Source organism: Muntiacus reevesi, chromosome 4 (genome assembly GCF_963930625.1).
Source record: "Muntiacus reevesi chromosome 4, mMunRee1.1, whole genome shotgun sequence".
Lineage (NCBI taxonomy): Eukaryota > Metazoa > Chordata > Mammalia > Artiodactyla > Cervidae > Muntiacus > Muntiacus reevesi.
The window spans coordinates 58,857,169-58,873,338 of NC_089252.1; positions in this window are offsets into that span (position 1 = coordinate 58,857,169).

The following is a 16,170-nucleotide window of genomic DNA, read 5'->3' on the forward strand; positions in this document are numbered from 1 at the left end:
GAACCTGCGTCTTCTGCCCTCTCAAGAGAGATCACGTCCTCCCACAAAATCTGGAGGGGTGGAAGTGGGTCTCCAGATTCTTCTCTGTGAGCCTCACAGTCACTAGGAGTGAAGGCTGGGTTTCAGATGGTCTCTTGGGGCGGCGTAAAATTTAGAAACTTCACTGTGGACATTTGTTTTAATATCTCAGGCATTTACCCAACAGTGAAACATCTGGGTCACAGGGAAAGTCGATGATTTACGGCCGCCGGGCTGCCCTCCCCAGCAGCTGCTCCGCTTTATTTTTCCACCAGCCTGGGATGGAAGCACGTGTGTGCGGCACTGATTCTCTGCTCGTCTCCAGGTTTGCTACTGTCCTTGCTCCTTTTTTAGCCTCTGCCAGGAGCAGAGTGGCTATCAGCACGTCACTCACTCTCAGGAAGACCCGCCCACCACAGGCTCCCGGAAGCACAGGGATGGAGCCACGAGCTGGGGGAAGCGGAGTCCTGTGTGTTGAAACTGCAGAGACGGTTCCTGAGCTCAGCCCTGCTGCTCTTAGGGCGCCTCCTGGCTACGTGTGTCCTGACCCCCGACACTGGCGGTCAGAGACCCCTGAGCTGAGACGGGTGGGCTGAGCGAGGGTGGAGTCTGCTGGAGTCTGATGGGGGAGCTGAGTCTAAAGAAGAAGGAAACAGCAGGAGAGAAGACCCAGGGTGAAAAACGACAGACATGAGGAATGAGAGCGCCCAGTTAGCGCTGCGTCACGCGCGCTGCCAGAGAGCGGGAGGGCCCCGGGCCGGAGCAGGGTGGACGTCTTTGGGCTCAAAGAGAAAGGGCTCTGAGCCCAGAGACAGAAGCAAGGAGCCCCGGCTGGGCCTGGAGGAGGCCCAGGGGACAGAGCAGGAGACGAGGACTCAAGGGAACCACTGACTGAGCTGATTCCTCCTGTGACTGAGTTACCGAGGCTGGTGTTGCGGAGGCTGGCTTTGAGGGAAAGGCACTGATAAACACCAGGGTTTTGCTAAAATTTTATTTTATTTTATTTTATTTTTTTTTAATTATTTTATTAGTTGGAGGCCAATCACTTTACAACATTTCAGTGGGTTTTGACATACATTGACATGAATCAGCCATATTTGCTAAAATTTTAGAGTGAACCTGGGTTAGTTCAAATAAGAAGACATGTGATACCTTTCTCTCCCTCCTTTTGAAAAGTGCTCCTGGAGTGTAATAGACAAGGCTGAGACACTGTGATATCATACAGTGTCACAGGAGACTCAGCAATTTTTAGACGATTTTTCAAGTCAGTACTTGCCAACCTGTCTTTGGGTATTTTCTAAATACGCTAAGGTCACTGGCATCATGAGTCCAGGAACCCAATAAAGCTGAAGAGGAAATGACACTTGGAGGATCCATCCCACTATTTCTAATACCTATGTAGGTTGGTTAAGAATAGTTCCTGTTTGCACTGTTTTCTACTTCCTTGTGAGGAGTACAGTGATTTGTCAGCATTACTGAGTTGCACAACCTAGGGGGCAAGCGTGCGGTTGTGCCCTCCTGCAGGTAAGGTGGCTACTTGAAAGATCCTCCAAGCATCCAATAATAGGGTATCTGCCGATTACAGCTTTCCCCTAGTTGGGAATGCTCTCATCTGTAGGTGTGCCGTGAAAGATTGAGACAATCTATTCATCACCACTGTTCCCCCAACTCCCACAAATCCAATTCCACCCAAGACAGTCACTCTGCTCTCTGCTTATCACCATTCCACTCTGTCACTTGCGGGTCTCTTAGAAGTCGTGCTTTGCTTCATCTTGGCTTTCCTGTTCTGCTGCCAGGAAATCTTCTAGGCTGTCCGTTTTCCTAGGACTGTCCCTCTTCTTCCTTGCTTCATCTGAAATGTGGATCTTCCCCATGATTGCATGTCCTCTGATCTTTTCTTAGAGTCACCTCCTCATTCTCCTACTTCATATTGTGAAGCCAGAAAACATGGCCTTCTCCTCCTCTTGTTTCCACTCTTTCCCAGCCGTTGTTCTTTCTTTGTCTTGATGCCCCTTGTCAAGTTTCTGACATGCAGGTATCTTACCATGTGCCCACCTGCCATCTTGTATATTGCTCCTTAGTATTCACTAATTGATCGCCTCTCCCTCAGTTATGATTTTGCTCTTCATCCTCAGCGTGTTCAGCCTTTTCAGTGTCTTCCAACCTTGTATTCCATAGGTAATGGGTGGAAGCCATGCTCACTCTATGTTCCAGCTCTGTTCCAGTCCAATCTCCTTGTTTGTGAAAATACAGTCACGTCTGTTGTTCTTTTGTTATTTGGATCCATGGTCTTCCTTATCTATTTAAATATGCTCTTTATTTAAAGCAATGCTAATTATTGCTAATGCCTGTCACTGGAGCATTAATGAAGTGATAAAGTTCCAGAGGGAAGAAGAAATTTGATTATATGGGAAATCATGGATATACTCGGGATTTTATTTTGCTTCTTTAGTTTCATCTTTCACTATCTCAACCTCTGGTGTCCCCGGGAGGCATAGATGCAGGGAGACATAATCAGGGTTTTGGTCCTCTGGGGAATGTTGTGTCTGGTCTGTGGGGGGCACCAAGAGTAGACCCGCAGCTGGGTGAGGTCGGGCTGCTCAGTCACCCCACTCCTCTCAGCTGGGTTGTCAAGAGATGGCTGCATTTCTTTACCAAAGCCCGGGGACATTATTGGGCAGCTTTTCTGCAGCCACAGCTACCTTCTCCTGATTTTGCCACCGTTCCTGCCCTTGATGTATGCCTAGGAGTGGCAGGATCTCTTCCCAGCTGCTGTCCCTCATGCGTCCCCACTCTTTCTTGGTTTCTTCTAGCCCTGAGCATACTTCGTGCATGTGTGTGTGCGCACTAAGTTGCTTTGGTCCTGTCTGAGTCTTTGTGACCCCTTGGACTGTAGCTCGCCAGGTTCCTCTGTCCACAGGGTTGTCCCAGCAAGAATACTGGAGTGGGTTGCCATGCTCTCCTCCAGGGAATCTTCCTGGCCCTGGGGTTGAACCTGAGTCTCTTACAGCTCCTGCATTAGCAGACTGGTCTTTACCACCAGTACCACTTGGGAAGCCCTGAGCGTACTTTGTATAATCTCCTTATTCAACTTTCCTTAATCACCCACTTTGACTGGAGTCATTTGTCTTCTGCTAGACCCTTGACTAGTACAGTGAGCAAATGACTTTAGAAGAAACATCTTTGACAGGGATTTTGGGATTGGATCTATCCCATATTGAGGTAGTAAACAGCTGACTCATTGGAAAAGACCCTGATGCTGGGAAAGATTGAAGGCAGAAGGGGAAGAGGATGACAGAAGACGAGATGGTTGGATGACTCAATGGACATGAGTTTGAGCAAACCCTGGGAGATACTGAAGGACAGGGAGGCCTGGCGTGCTGCAGTCCATGGGGTCACAAAGAGTTGGACGTGACTTGTCGACAGCGACAACAGTTGCCCCATACTGAGAGGCACATGCTGAGAGGCACTAGGGCAGAGGTGTAGAGCACGTGTAGCATCAAGTTATCAGTGATGGAGGCGGGGCATGAAGTGCAAGTGGAACATAGTTGCTACTGTGACAATGTGTAGGATCAGCTGCTTTCTTATGATGGGATAGGAAGGTCATCCAACAGAAGTCTGAAAGACATTTTTCAAGGATCTTGACAAGAAAATCTTAAATAAAAATAGATATATTTACAGCAGTAAGATTTTTAATCTTTCTAGGTCAGCAAAATGCACTTACTACCACAGTGAGATTAACAGCAATGAAGCTGACATTAAAAAAAATTCTAAGTATTGGTATCATGTAGGAAATGGTGTGATGTAGAGGAGAATTACTGATACAGTGCTGATAAAAATGCTAGATAGTACAAGTAATTTAGCAATACTTCATGATATGTGATTGTTGGAGGGAGAACAAGATGGTGGAGGAGTGGGGGAACGTGGACTATGTCTCTCTCCACGGACACATCAGGAATACACCTTCAGACACAGAAGTGCTTGCAGAACACCAGCTAAGAGTGGCCAGGAGGACCTGACCAGTGCAAAAGAATATGTAGAACCGTGCAAAACTCGGTAAGAGGAAGGAACTAGGGGGAAAAACAGGAGTGTTAGTAGGACTGGACCTGCCCTCGGCAGGTTGGGGAACTGAAGCAGGGGTCCAATCCCCACATCTGGGCAATTGTCTGAGTCAGAGGAGACACATTTAAGGCGAGAGTGAAACAGCTGATCTGTGACAGCCTAAATGTATTGAGAGTGAGACAGTCCTTGCCACAGCCATACATGTGCCTGGCAGGGATGCAGATCCCTTGGAAGGTGCAGTGGCTGGGAGCTGGAGTTTAGGGATTGTGGAGCAATCCCAGGGTGAGGGCTGCTGTTGACTGCGGAGAGACGGATTGAGGGGATGTGAGGGAGGAGATCGTGGTAGAAAATGCCTGTGAAGGCAAGCCAGGCAGCCATGGAAGGAAGGCGATACTGCTGAGTCACACGTAGTGGGTGGAGCCATCACCATAGCCTCTCTTCATACACCAGCATTGGCTCCTGAACAATAGAGAGGCTGGCCCATCAAATGCCTGACTCACAGAACTACAGAGTAGGGCCCCACCCAGGGTGCCCCTTTAAGTGCCTGATGTGCCACACTACAGAGAAGGACCCCAGCCAGGGAACCCTCTAAGTGCCTGACCAGGTGGAGCTATGGAGAAAGACTGGCCGAAGAGGCCTTCTGATCGCCAGCTACAGGAGGCTCAAAAAAGACTCTGAAGGACTCTGATAGGGCTTCCCTGATAGCTCAATTGGTAAAGAATCCGCCTGCAGTGCAGGAGACCCCGGTTCGATTCCTGAGTTGGGAAGATCTGCTGGAAAAGGGATAGGCTACCCACTCCAGCCTTCTTAAACTTCCCTTGTGGCTCAGCTGGTAAAGAATCTGCCTGCAATGCAGGAGACTTGGGTTCAATACCTGGGTTGGGAAGATCCCCTGGAGAAGGGAAAGGCTCCTCATTCCAGTATTCTGGACTGGAGAATTCTATGGACTCTATAGTCCATGGAGTTGCAAAGAGTCGGACATGACTGAATGACTTTCACTTTCAGGGCCATAACTCCAGCGGCAGATGCAGTCTGTTTCCCTGAACCCTGGCACTGCCAGGGTCCCCGAAAGCCAAGCAGCTGTGCCACCTTCACGCTCAACTCTCAGCAGAGCTGACAGGCAAAAAAAAATCTTGCATCTATGTGTGCAGGGTTGCATTGTGTCCAACTCTTCGCGACTCTGTAGACTGTGGCGTGCCAGGATCCTCTGTCAGGAGCGCTCTCCGGGGAAGAATACTGGAGTGGCCAATAATGGTTGCCATACCTTTTTCGAGCACTATATTTCCTGCTGCCCTAGCTGCAAACTTCCCTGAGTACCTGGTGCTGCCAGAACCCCTGAGGCCCAAGCAACTGCACCACCTCCACACCTGGCCCTCACAGGGAAAAACCCAAGTCCTCCAGGGCAGCCTCAGGGGCAAACCCCAGTGGATGACCCACATGCAGAAGTGGAAATAAAACCACAATTGAAACCTAGGAGCTGTGTGACTAAGGAAGAAGACCCCAAAACGCACTAGTTCTGACAGCTGTGGACATTGGAGGCAAGAACACACAGGAGCAGGACCAGGTTAGAGTCTGAGCTGCCGCCACAGCAGGTCCAGAGAGCAGCACAGTGTTGGAGGGCATCCCAGGGAGGTGAGGGGGACTGCGACTCCCAGCGAGGGAAAGGACTCTGATAGCAGTGACTCAAGAAGAACATTTATTATTCTTATGTTTTGACTTGTTCTGTAGATTCTTTTGGATGCTTTGTTTTCCTTTGCCCTCTGTTGTTGTTGATTTTATTGACACCATGAAATCCAATTAAGCTTTTGAATTTTTTTTTATTCCTCAGTCACATTTTTTATTGTTGTTATAAATCTCTGCCTCTACATTGGGCTTTTGTTGTTCTGTGGCATCCCCCCCAACCCCGTTTTTTTTTTTCTCCTTTCTTCTTTTTTAAAAAAAATTTATTATTACTATTATTATTTTTATACATTTATACCTTCGTTTGCTTTTCCTACTGTTGTTTTCCCCTTGCAGTTAATCTTCACTGTATATAAATCTTACCTGCTTCTATTTAACTTTGCATATCTATTTTTTCTTTTTTTCTTTCCCCTCAACATATTTGCTAGTTTTATTTTCATTACTTTATCCCCCAATTGGCACCTTGCTTTAGTTTTGTTTTCCAGTTTGTGCTTTAGTTAGTTTTGTTCTTAACTGGTAGATATAACTTTTGGTTTCCTTTGTTTGCCGGGTCAATCTATTGTACTTTATTTTTGTTGGACTGTTTTATTTTTGCTTATGTGTTAGGGTATATGTGTATATTCAGTCATACTTTTTATTGTTGTTATAAACCTCCGCCTCTATGTTGGGCTTTTGCAGTTCAGTGGAATTTTCCTCCCCCCCCCCCTTTTTCTTTCTTCTTCCCTTTTGTCTTTTCTTTTTTATGCAATTTTAATTTTTTGAACCTATTATATTTCTTGTATATTTATTCCTTTGTTTGCCTTTTCTACTGTTCTTTTCCCCTTACAGTTAATCTTTGATGTATATAAATTTTCTTCATCTACCCCTACTTAACTTTGCATATCTATTCTTTCTTTCCTTTCCTTTCAACATATTTGTTAGTTTTGTTTTCATTGCTTTATTCCCCATTTGGCACCTTGCTTTAGTTTTATTTTCCAGTTTGTGATTTAGTTAGTTTTAGTATTAACTGGTAAATGTAATTTTTGGTTTCCTTTGCTCACCAGGTCAATCTACTGTACTTTATAATTGTTGGACTGTTTTGACTTTGCTTATGGGTGTATATGTATTGTGCATATTCCATCATTTTAATTATTATTTGCCTGATTTTGTAACTGCCATTTGTTTGGGGTTCATCTTTGCTTTCTCATTTTTGGGTATTTGTTTTAATCTCACTTCATGCCATAACAAACCACTTGTGGAATCTTTGTTCCTGACCAGAGATCAAGCCCTGAACCTTTGGAGTGGGAGAACTGACTCCAAGACCATAGACTACCAGAGAAATAACCCCAGGGAGTATCAAATAGTGAGAACTCACCCAAAGGAAACCACTTGTAAACAAGACCTGGCATCACCCAACCACCAGTAGCATCCTGTGCAGGATACCTCATCTAATCAACAAACAAAACAAAAATACAAACCAGATCATCAGCAGACAGGATTACCACTTCAGCCTTGCCCCTAAGAGGAAAAACAAACAGAGAAGCTCAGCACCAATCTCACCCTACACAAAGCTCACATAAACCACGGGACCAACCTTAGGAGGGCAGAAGCCAAAAGGGAGAAAGAATTCAACCTTAAAGCCTGGGAAAAGGAGAACTCAGACAATAAGTTAAAAAAAAATAATGAAAAGGTAGAGAAATACCACACAAATTAAGGAACAAACTAGAAACACAGATGTCTAAATAAATGAAAAGGAAATAGGTGAGCTACCTGAAAAAGAATTTAGAATAATAATAGTAAAGATGATCAAAAACCTTGAAAACAAAATGGTGAAAATGCAAGAATTAATTAACAAAGACCTAGAAGAATTAAAGAATAGACATACAGAGACAAACAATATAATTACTGAAATTAAAAATACTCTAGAAAGAATCAATAGCATCATATCTGAAGCAGAAGAATGAATCAGTGAGCTGGAAGGTAAAATGATGAAAATAACTTCTAAAGAGTAGAATAAAGTAAAAACAATGAAAAGAACTGAAGATAGCCTCAGAGACCTTTGGGACAATATCAAATGCACCAACATGCAAATTATAGGGGTCCCAGAAGAAGAAGAGAAAAAGAAAGGGTATGAGAAAATTTTGAAGAGATTATAGTTGAAATTTCCCCAACATGGAAAAGAAAATAGTCAGTCAAGTCCAAGAGGCACAAAGAGTCCTGTACAGGATAAACCCAGGAGAAACATGTCAAGACACATACATATCTAACAAAGACTAAACACAAAGAAAGAATATTAAAAGCAGCAAGGGAAAAACAAGTAACTTACAAGGGAAACCCCACACGTTTAACAGATGATCTTTCAGCAGAAACTCTGCAGGCCAGAAGGGAATGACAGGATATATTTAAAGTACTGAAAGGGAAAAATCTACAACCAAGATTACTGTACCCAGCAAGGATCTCAAAATTGATGGAGAAGTAAAAAACTTTTCAGACAAGCAAAAGTTAAGAGAATTTAGTACCACCCAACCAGCTTTACAACAAATGTTAAAGGGACTTATATAGTCAAGAAATACAACAGAAGAAAAAAAGATCTACAAAATCAACCCAAACAATTAAGAAAATGGCAATAGGATCATATATATCAATAATTATTTTAAATGTAAATAGATTAAATGCTCTAACCAAAAGACACAGACTGGCTGAATGGATACAACAACAAGACCCATATATATGCTGTCTACAAGAAACCCATTTCAAACCTAAAGACACATCTAGACTGAAAGTGAGAGGATAGAAAAATATATTCCATGCAAATGAGAAGCAAAAGAACGCTGGAGTAGCAATCCTTATATCAAATAAATTAGACCTTAAAATAAAGAAGATTACAAGAGATAAGGAAGACACTATGTAATGATCAAGGGATCAATCCAAGAGGAAGACATAACAATTGTAAATATCTATGCACCCATCATAGGAGCACCAAAATACATAAGACAAACACTAACAGACATAAAAGGAGAAACTGACAGTAACACAATAATAGTAGGAGACTTTAACACCCCACTGACACCAATGGACAGGTCATCAAAACAGAAAATTAATAAGGACCTTCCATCCAAATGCAGAAGAATACACCTTCTTCTCAAGTGCACATGGACCGTTCTCCAGGATTGACCACATTATGGGTCACAAATCAAGCCTCAGTAAATTTAAGAAAATGGAAATCGTATCGAGCATCTTCTCTGACCACAATGCTACGAGACTAGATATCAATTATGAGAAAAAAAAACTGCAAAAAAACACAGACACATGGAGATTAAATAATATCTTTCTAAATAACCAACAGGTTACTGAAAAAAGCAAGGGGGAAATAAAAAAATTTCTAGAAACAAATGACAATGAAAACACGACAACTCAAAACCTATGGGATGCAGCAAAAGCAGTTCGAAGAGGGAAGTTTATAGCAATACTCAAGAAACAAGAAAAACATTGAATAGACAACCTAACTTTACACCTAAAACAACTGGAAAAAGAACACCCCCCCCCAAATTAGTAAAAGGAAAAAATCATAAAGGTCCGAGCAGAAATAAATGAAAAAGAAATGAAAGGAACTATCATAAAGATGAATGAAACTAAAAGCTGGTTCTTTGAGAAGATAAACAAAATTTACAAGCCTTTAGCCAGACTCATCAAGAAACAAAGAGAGAAGAAACAAATCAACAAAATTAGAAATGAAAAAGGCGGTTACAACACACAATGCAGAAATACAAAGGATTATAAGAGACTATTATGAACAACTATATGGCAATAAAATGGATAACTTTGAAGAAATGGACAGGTTCTTAGAAAAGTTCAACCTTCCAAGACTGACCCAAGAAGAAATAGAAGTTATGAACAACCCAAAGAGAAGACACTGAAATTGAAGCTGTGATAAAAAATCTTCCCAAAAACAAAAGCCCAGGACCAGATGGCTTCACAGGAGAATTCTATCAAACATTTAAAGAAGAGCTAATGCCTATCCTTCTAAAACTCTTTAAAAATAATTGTGGAGGAAGGAACACTTCCAAACTCATTCTATGAGGCCACCATAACTGTGATACCAAAACTAGACAAAGACAACACACAAAAAGAAAACTACAGGCCAATATCACTGAAGAACGTTGATGCAAAAATCCTCAGCAAAATTTTAGCAAACAGAATTCAGCAACACATCAAAAAGCTTGTACATCATGATCAAGTTGGGTTTATTCCAGGGATGCAAGGATTCTTCAATATATACAAATCAATTAATGTGATATACCAATTAACAAATTGAAAGATAAAAACTGTATGATAATCACAAAAGATGCAGGAAAAACCTTTGACAAAATTCAGCACCATTTATGATTAAAATTATTAAAAATATGGGCATAGAAGGAACCTATGTCAACATAGTAAAGGCCTACAGCAAACTTTATTCTCAATGATGAAAAACCGAAAGCATTCTCCCTAACATCAGGAACAAGACAAGGGTGTCCACTTTTACCACTATTATTCAACATAGTTCTGGAAGTCCTAGCTACAGCAATCAGAGAAGAAAAAGAAATAAATGGAATCCAGATTGGAAAAGAAGAAGTAAAGCTCTCACTGTTTGCAGATGAGATGAAACTATACATAGAAAACCATAAAGATAGTATCAGAAAATTACTCAAGCTAATCAGTGAATTTAGCAAAGTTGCAGGATTCAAAATCAATACACAGAAATCACTTGCATTTCTATATACTAACAATGAAAAACCAGAAAGAGAAATTAAGGAATCAATTCCAATCACCATTGCCACAAAAAGAATTAAACATCTAGGAATAAGCAGAAAAAAGACCTGTACACAGAAAATTATAAGACACTATTGAAAGAAATCAAAGATGACATAAACAGATGGATAGATAGGCCATGCTCCTGGGTAGGAAGAATCAATACTGTGAAAATGAGCATACTACCAAACACAATCTACAGATTCTGTGTGATCCCTATCAAATTACCAACGACATTTTTCCAGAACTAGAACAAAAAATTTTACAATTCGCATGGAAACACAAAAGAACCCAAATTGCCAAAGCAGTCTTGAGAAAGAAGAATGGAACTGGAGGAATCAATCTTCCTGACTTCAGATTATACTACAAAGGTACAGTCATCAAGACTTTTACAAACTCATGTCCACTGAGTCAGTGATGCCATCCATCCGTCTCATCTTCTGTCACAATCTGCCTTTCTCCTCCTGCCCACAATCCTTCCCAGAATCAGGGTCTTCACAAATGAGTCAGCTCTTCGCATCAGGTGGCCAAAGTATTGGAGTTTCAGCTTCAGCATCTGTCCTTCCAATGAACACCCAGGACTGATCTCCTTTAGGATGGGCTGGTTGGATCTCCTTGCAGTCCAAGGGACTCTCAAGAGTCTTCTCCAACACCACAGTTCAAAAGCATCAATTCTTCGGCGCTCAGTTTTCTTTAGAGTTCAACCCTCACATCCATACATGACTACTGGAAAAACCATAGCGTTGACTAGACGGACCTTTGTTGGCAAAGTAATGTCTCTGCTTTTTCATATACTGTCTAGGTTGGTCATAACTTTCGTTCCAAGGAGTAAGTGTCTTTTAATTTCATGGCTGCAATCACCATCTGCAGTGATTTTGGAGCCCCCCAAAATAGAGTCAGCCACTGTTTCCCCATCTATTTGCCATGAAGTGATGGGACGGATGGGCCATGATCTTAGTTTTCTGAATGTTGAGGTTTAAGTCAACTTTTTCACTCTCCACTTTCACTTTCATCAAGAGGCTCTTTAGTTCCTCTTCACTTTCTGCCATAAGGGTGGTGTCATCTGCATATCTGGAGTTATTGATATTTCTCCCAGCAGTATAATTAAGACTCACCAAGTCTCTGTTTAAACATGCACCCTGTGATGACACAAATACTGTGCTGAAGGAGACATATTTGAGAAGATGAATTGCAGAACTGTTGATCATGACAGTAGAAAACATACATATATTAAAGAAGAAGGGAAATAAAGGTTTACACAATGGAATATCCAGCAGCTGTGAACATAAATAGGCTTCCCTGGTGGCTCAGATGGTAAAGACTTGGTCTGCAATGCGAAAGACTCGGGTTTGATCCTTTGGTTGGGAGGATCTCCTGGAGACGGAAAGGGCAAAAATTAATCTGAACGTAATTGTTCATTTATATTCATAAATGAAATGAACATAAATGTGTCAGATATTCATGTGCCAAAAAGGATACATCTTCAAACAGAGTGTCCAGTGAAGAAAAAGCATGTTGCAAAGTGATGAGTAGTTATCATTTTGCTTTTGAGTGGGAAAGAGGGGCAGTTGATTATTGAAATGTAATCCTGGGAACGTAGGGGACCTGCTTGCTGGAGAAATGTAGAGATGGGCTGGGTGCTATATAACGTCTATTGTGATAGATGATTTGCATTGAGAATCATCTGCTTTACATATGGTTTGTCTGCAGAACACTGAGACACTGATGACATCTGTGCTTTGCCTTCCAGGCTGAGGCTTACTCAGGCAGGTTCCTCATGTGCCCCTCTATCCACTATAGTCTAACCAATCCCACCTCTGAAACCTTCCTGCTGGAACCCAGCAGTGACTTCCTCATCACCTCCTGATGGGGCCTCTCGGTCTTTACCGTGAATTTTTTGAAAGACTTGTCACTTGTTGAGTCCTCTTTCTTGGAATCCTGACTTCAGCTGTCCTCCACACCTCTGACTTTCTGTCTCAAACTCACTTTCTGCGGCCACCCTTAGAGTTAGTCCCTCAGTCATGTCCAACTCTTTGCCACCCCACGGACTGTGGCCCCCAAGGCTTCCACATTCATGGGATTCTCCAGGCAAGAATAGTGGAGTGGGTTGCCGTTCCCTTCTCCTGGGGGTCTTCCCTACCCGGGGATCGAACCTGGGTCTCCTGTATCGCAGGTGGATTCTTTACCATCAGAGCCACCAGGGAAGCCACCAGGTTTCTGCATTTCCTGGGGATGAACCTCAGGCACTCTCTATGTTCTACCTAGTGTTCATCCATTCCCGCAGCAGCTTCTGATGAGGATCCCTGGTCCACTTCTCTCAGCTCAGCACCCTTCTCTCCTCTCCCTCCCAGCTCTGGACTGCATCCTCTCCACAGCTCCCATCTCCAGAACCATTCCTGTAGACCTTCCTTTCATTAGTTTTGGATTGACATTTAGCATTCTAATGGATTATTATACCTTAATGAAGGACTGATTAATTCCTTGAAAGTGAAGAGAAAGTGAAGTCGCTCAGTCATGTCCAACTCTTTGTGACCTCATGGACTGTAGCCTACCACGCTCCTCAGCCCATGGAATTTTCCAGGCAAGAATACTGGAGTGGGTTGTCATTTTAGTTAAAATTTTATTCTATAGCTTCTCGCCTTATCAGAAAAATGACACTGCCTCCTGCCTCTACTTTTATGGGTCTCTGCTACTGTTTCAGGAGGATGAGTGTATCTTTGGAACAGAAAGAGAGCATTTTCTTTGTGCATCAACTAGGAACCACTGGCTGCTGGCCTCTCACATTTGGACGAAGGCTCTTGATTCCATTTGAATGTAGGGATGGTCACACGATGTGTTTAATCATCGCATTTTTATGGCTTCCTAGTGATTCATTCTACATAGAAAGGGTTCTCAGCTATTTTCTATGATTTGGTACTGGGCTTAGTGAAGGGTGTGGACCACCGTGGTAGAAGCAGGGACTAAGTGGTAAGGGAGGTTTGCCAAGGCTCCTTCACATTAGGTGACAATTGACTTCCTGAATCTCATCCCACGAGCTAGAATCGGAGGCCATGACAACCCCATACATTTCCCACTTCATGGCTTCCGGAAGCAGCCTCTGTGTTCCTGGAAATGATGCTGGCTTTAACACATATCTCACCAGGACTGCCAGGAACAGCTGTCAGCACCACCTTCAGTTTCTCAGTGATCCAAGCAAGATAGTATCAACTCCCATAGACTCCAGTAAATATCTGTTATTGCACAAGAAACGCCTGACTCTAACTTGTTGCAGTGATTTTCTCCCTGGGTATGATGGTCACTTGACAGAACGTCCGAATTACCTGTACTTCATGTAAAGATTTATTGCTCAAATCCAAAGAATTTCCTTGAATGTTGATTTATAATATTATTTCATTTATATGTATGTGATTGTTTGAAAATATTTTTTAAAATTGCTGACACACTTGAGTTTTGCTTTAGCTAATTAAGGTCATCCAGCAGTTTAGACAGGGGAGTGTGAGGGGCTCCCCGTCCGCCCTCAAGCAGCAAGTCGGATTCCTAGGACGGATGCCATGGTGTACCTGAAGCTGAGGCTTAAAACCACTGGTACTCATTCTCCCTCGCTTCTGAAGGTCTGGGGTCTAAAATCAATGTGTTCTCAGCACACACTTCCTCTGAAGGCTCTAGTGGAGAAAGCTTGCCTCTTCCAGGCTCGGTGGTTCCTAGAGTTCCTGGGCTTGTGTGTCTATCTTTACATGACTCTCTTCTCTGAACGTCTCTTCTCTTCTGAGGATCCTAGTCATTGGGTTAGGATCCACCCTGAGTCAGTATGATCTTGTGTTAAGTAGTTATGTCTGTGACTTATTCCCAAATAAGGTCACAACCTATAATTAGACATGAATTTTCTTATGTGGAAGTGGGGAGTTTTCTTCAATCCAGTACAATCAGCAATCCTATGAGCCAAAGTAAAAACTTGTATGAGTTTGGAGAGAAGTCATGGAGGTATTTTTGGTGTGTATTAATCAATTAATGCACAAAATGTATTTCAAAAATCCTGTCATAAACATTTTTTCCTATGATAGATAGACTCTTCATTTAGTGGTGGTGGTGGTTTAATCATTAAGTTTGGTCTGACTCTTGTGACCCCATGAACTGTAGCCCACCAGGCTCTTCTGTCCATGGGATTTTCCAGGCAAGAATACTGGAGTGGGCTGCCATTTGTTCCTCCAATTCTCCATTTAGTTTATCTCTAAAAATGTTTAATGATTCTTAAAAAGAATAAAATTATGCCATTAGCAGCAACATGAATGGACCTAGAGATTATCACATTGGGTGAAGTAAGGCAGACTAGGAGAAATACTGGATGACACCTCCTATGCAGAACATAAAAGAGACAATACAAATAAACTTATTTACAAAACAGAAACAGACTCACAGACTTAGAGAACAAACTTACGGTCCCAGGTGGGAAGGTGTAGGAAGGGACAGTCAGAGAGTTTGGGAGAGAGGTACACAGCTGACTGCTACTTCACAGCACAGAGGCTCTACTCACTGCTGCCTGGCAGCCTGGATGGGAGGGGGGTTTGGGGGAGAATGGACACATGTACATGTATGGCGGAGTCCCTTTGCTGTTCACCTGTATCTATCACAACATTGTTTATTGGTTATACCACAATAAAAAATAAAAAGTTTTAAAAAAATGTTATTTTAATAGCGATTTAAAAACTGCTATTAACAAAGTTCAATATTCTGTTAGATGCAGAACAAGTAAATGTTTAGGAGTATACATTTTTATCATAAATGAAAAAGCAGAGAGAAATTATGCTTTTAAAGTGTTAGTTGCTCAGTCGTGTCTGACTCTTGCAACCCAATTGGCTGTAGGCAGCCAGGCTCCTCTGTCCATGGAGTTCTCGAGTCAAGAAGACTGGAGTGGGTTGCCATTCCATTCTCCAGGGGATTTTCTCTATCTAGGGATCGATCCCGAGTCTCCTGTATTGCGGGCAGATTCTTCACCATCTGAACTTCCACGGAAGACCTAATTAAGCTCTGATTCATCTCACTAACAGACGATATTGGAGTAAAATATTAGCTTCCATGTTTAGTGATTGTTTATCTTTTTTGGTATTTTTGTCTTTGTTTCCCATGATCATATTGCTTTAAGTGCTTCAAAGGTCTCTTGTATTGCGATGTAAGCACATTTGCTCTTGCCGCATCCGTGAAGTGACATAGCACGCACTCTTTCTGTTCAGCTGCTTGTTTTGCACAGTGTACTGTGTAGTTGCATCTGTGTCGTTGTAGGAATCAGAGATTTCTATCCTTTTGTTTCCATGAAAGTTCTGATAAAAGTTTGAGGCTTTGCCAGCTTTTCAGCCATTATGAATAAAACTTCAATGAACATTTGTATGCTAGTCCTTTTGTGGTGGTTGTATTGACATCTGTTGGATAAAATCAAGCCATGGAATTACTAGATTGTCTGGTCACTACACATTTGACTTTATGAGAAAGTACCAATATGAGTATCTTGCACACTTGAGAAAGACTTCTTAGAAGGGCATTGCTCAGCCATGGAGATTTTAAAGTTTTCTGGAGGAACATCACCTAGATAGCAGTGTTAGGAGACCCTAGCCTCCTGTCCCCCAATAGATCGAGAATAGACAACTC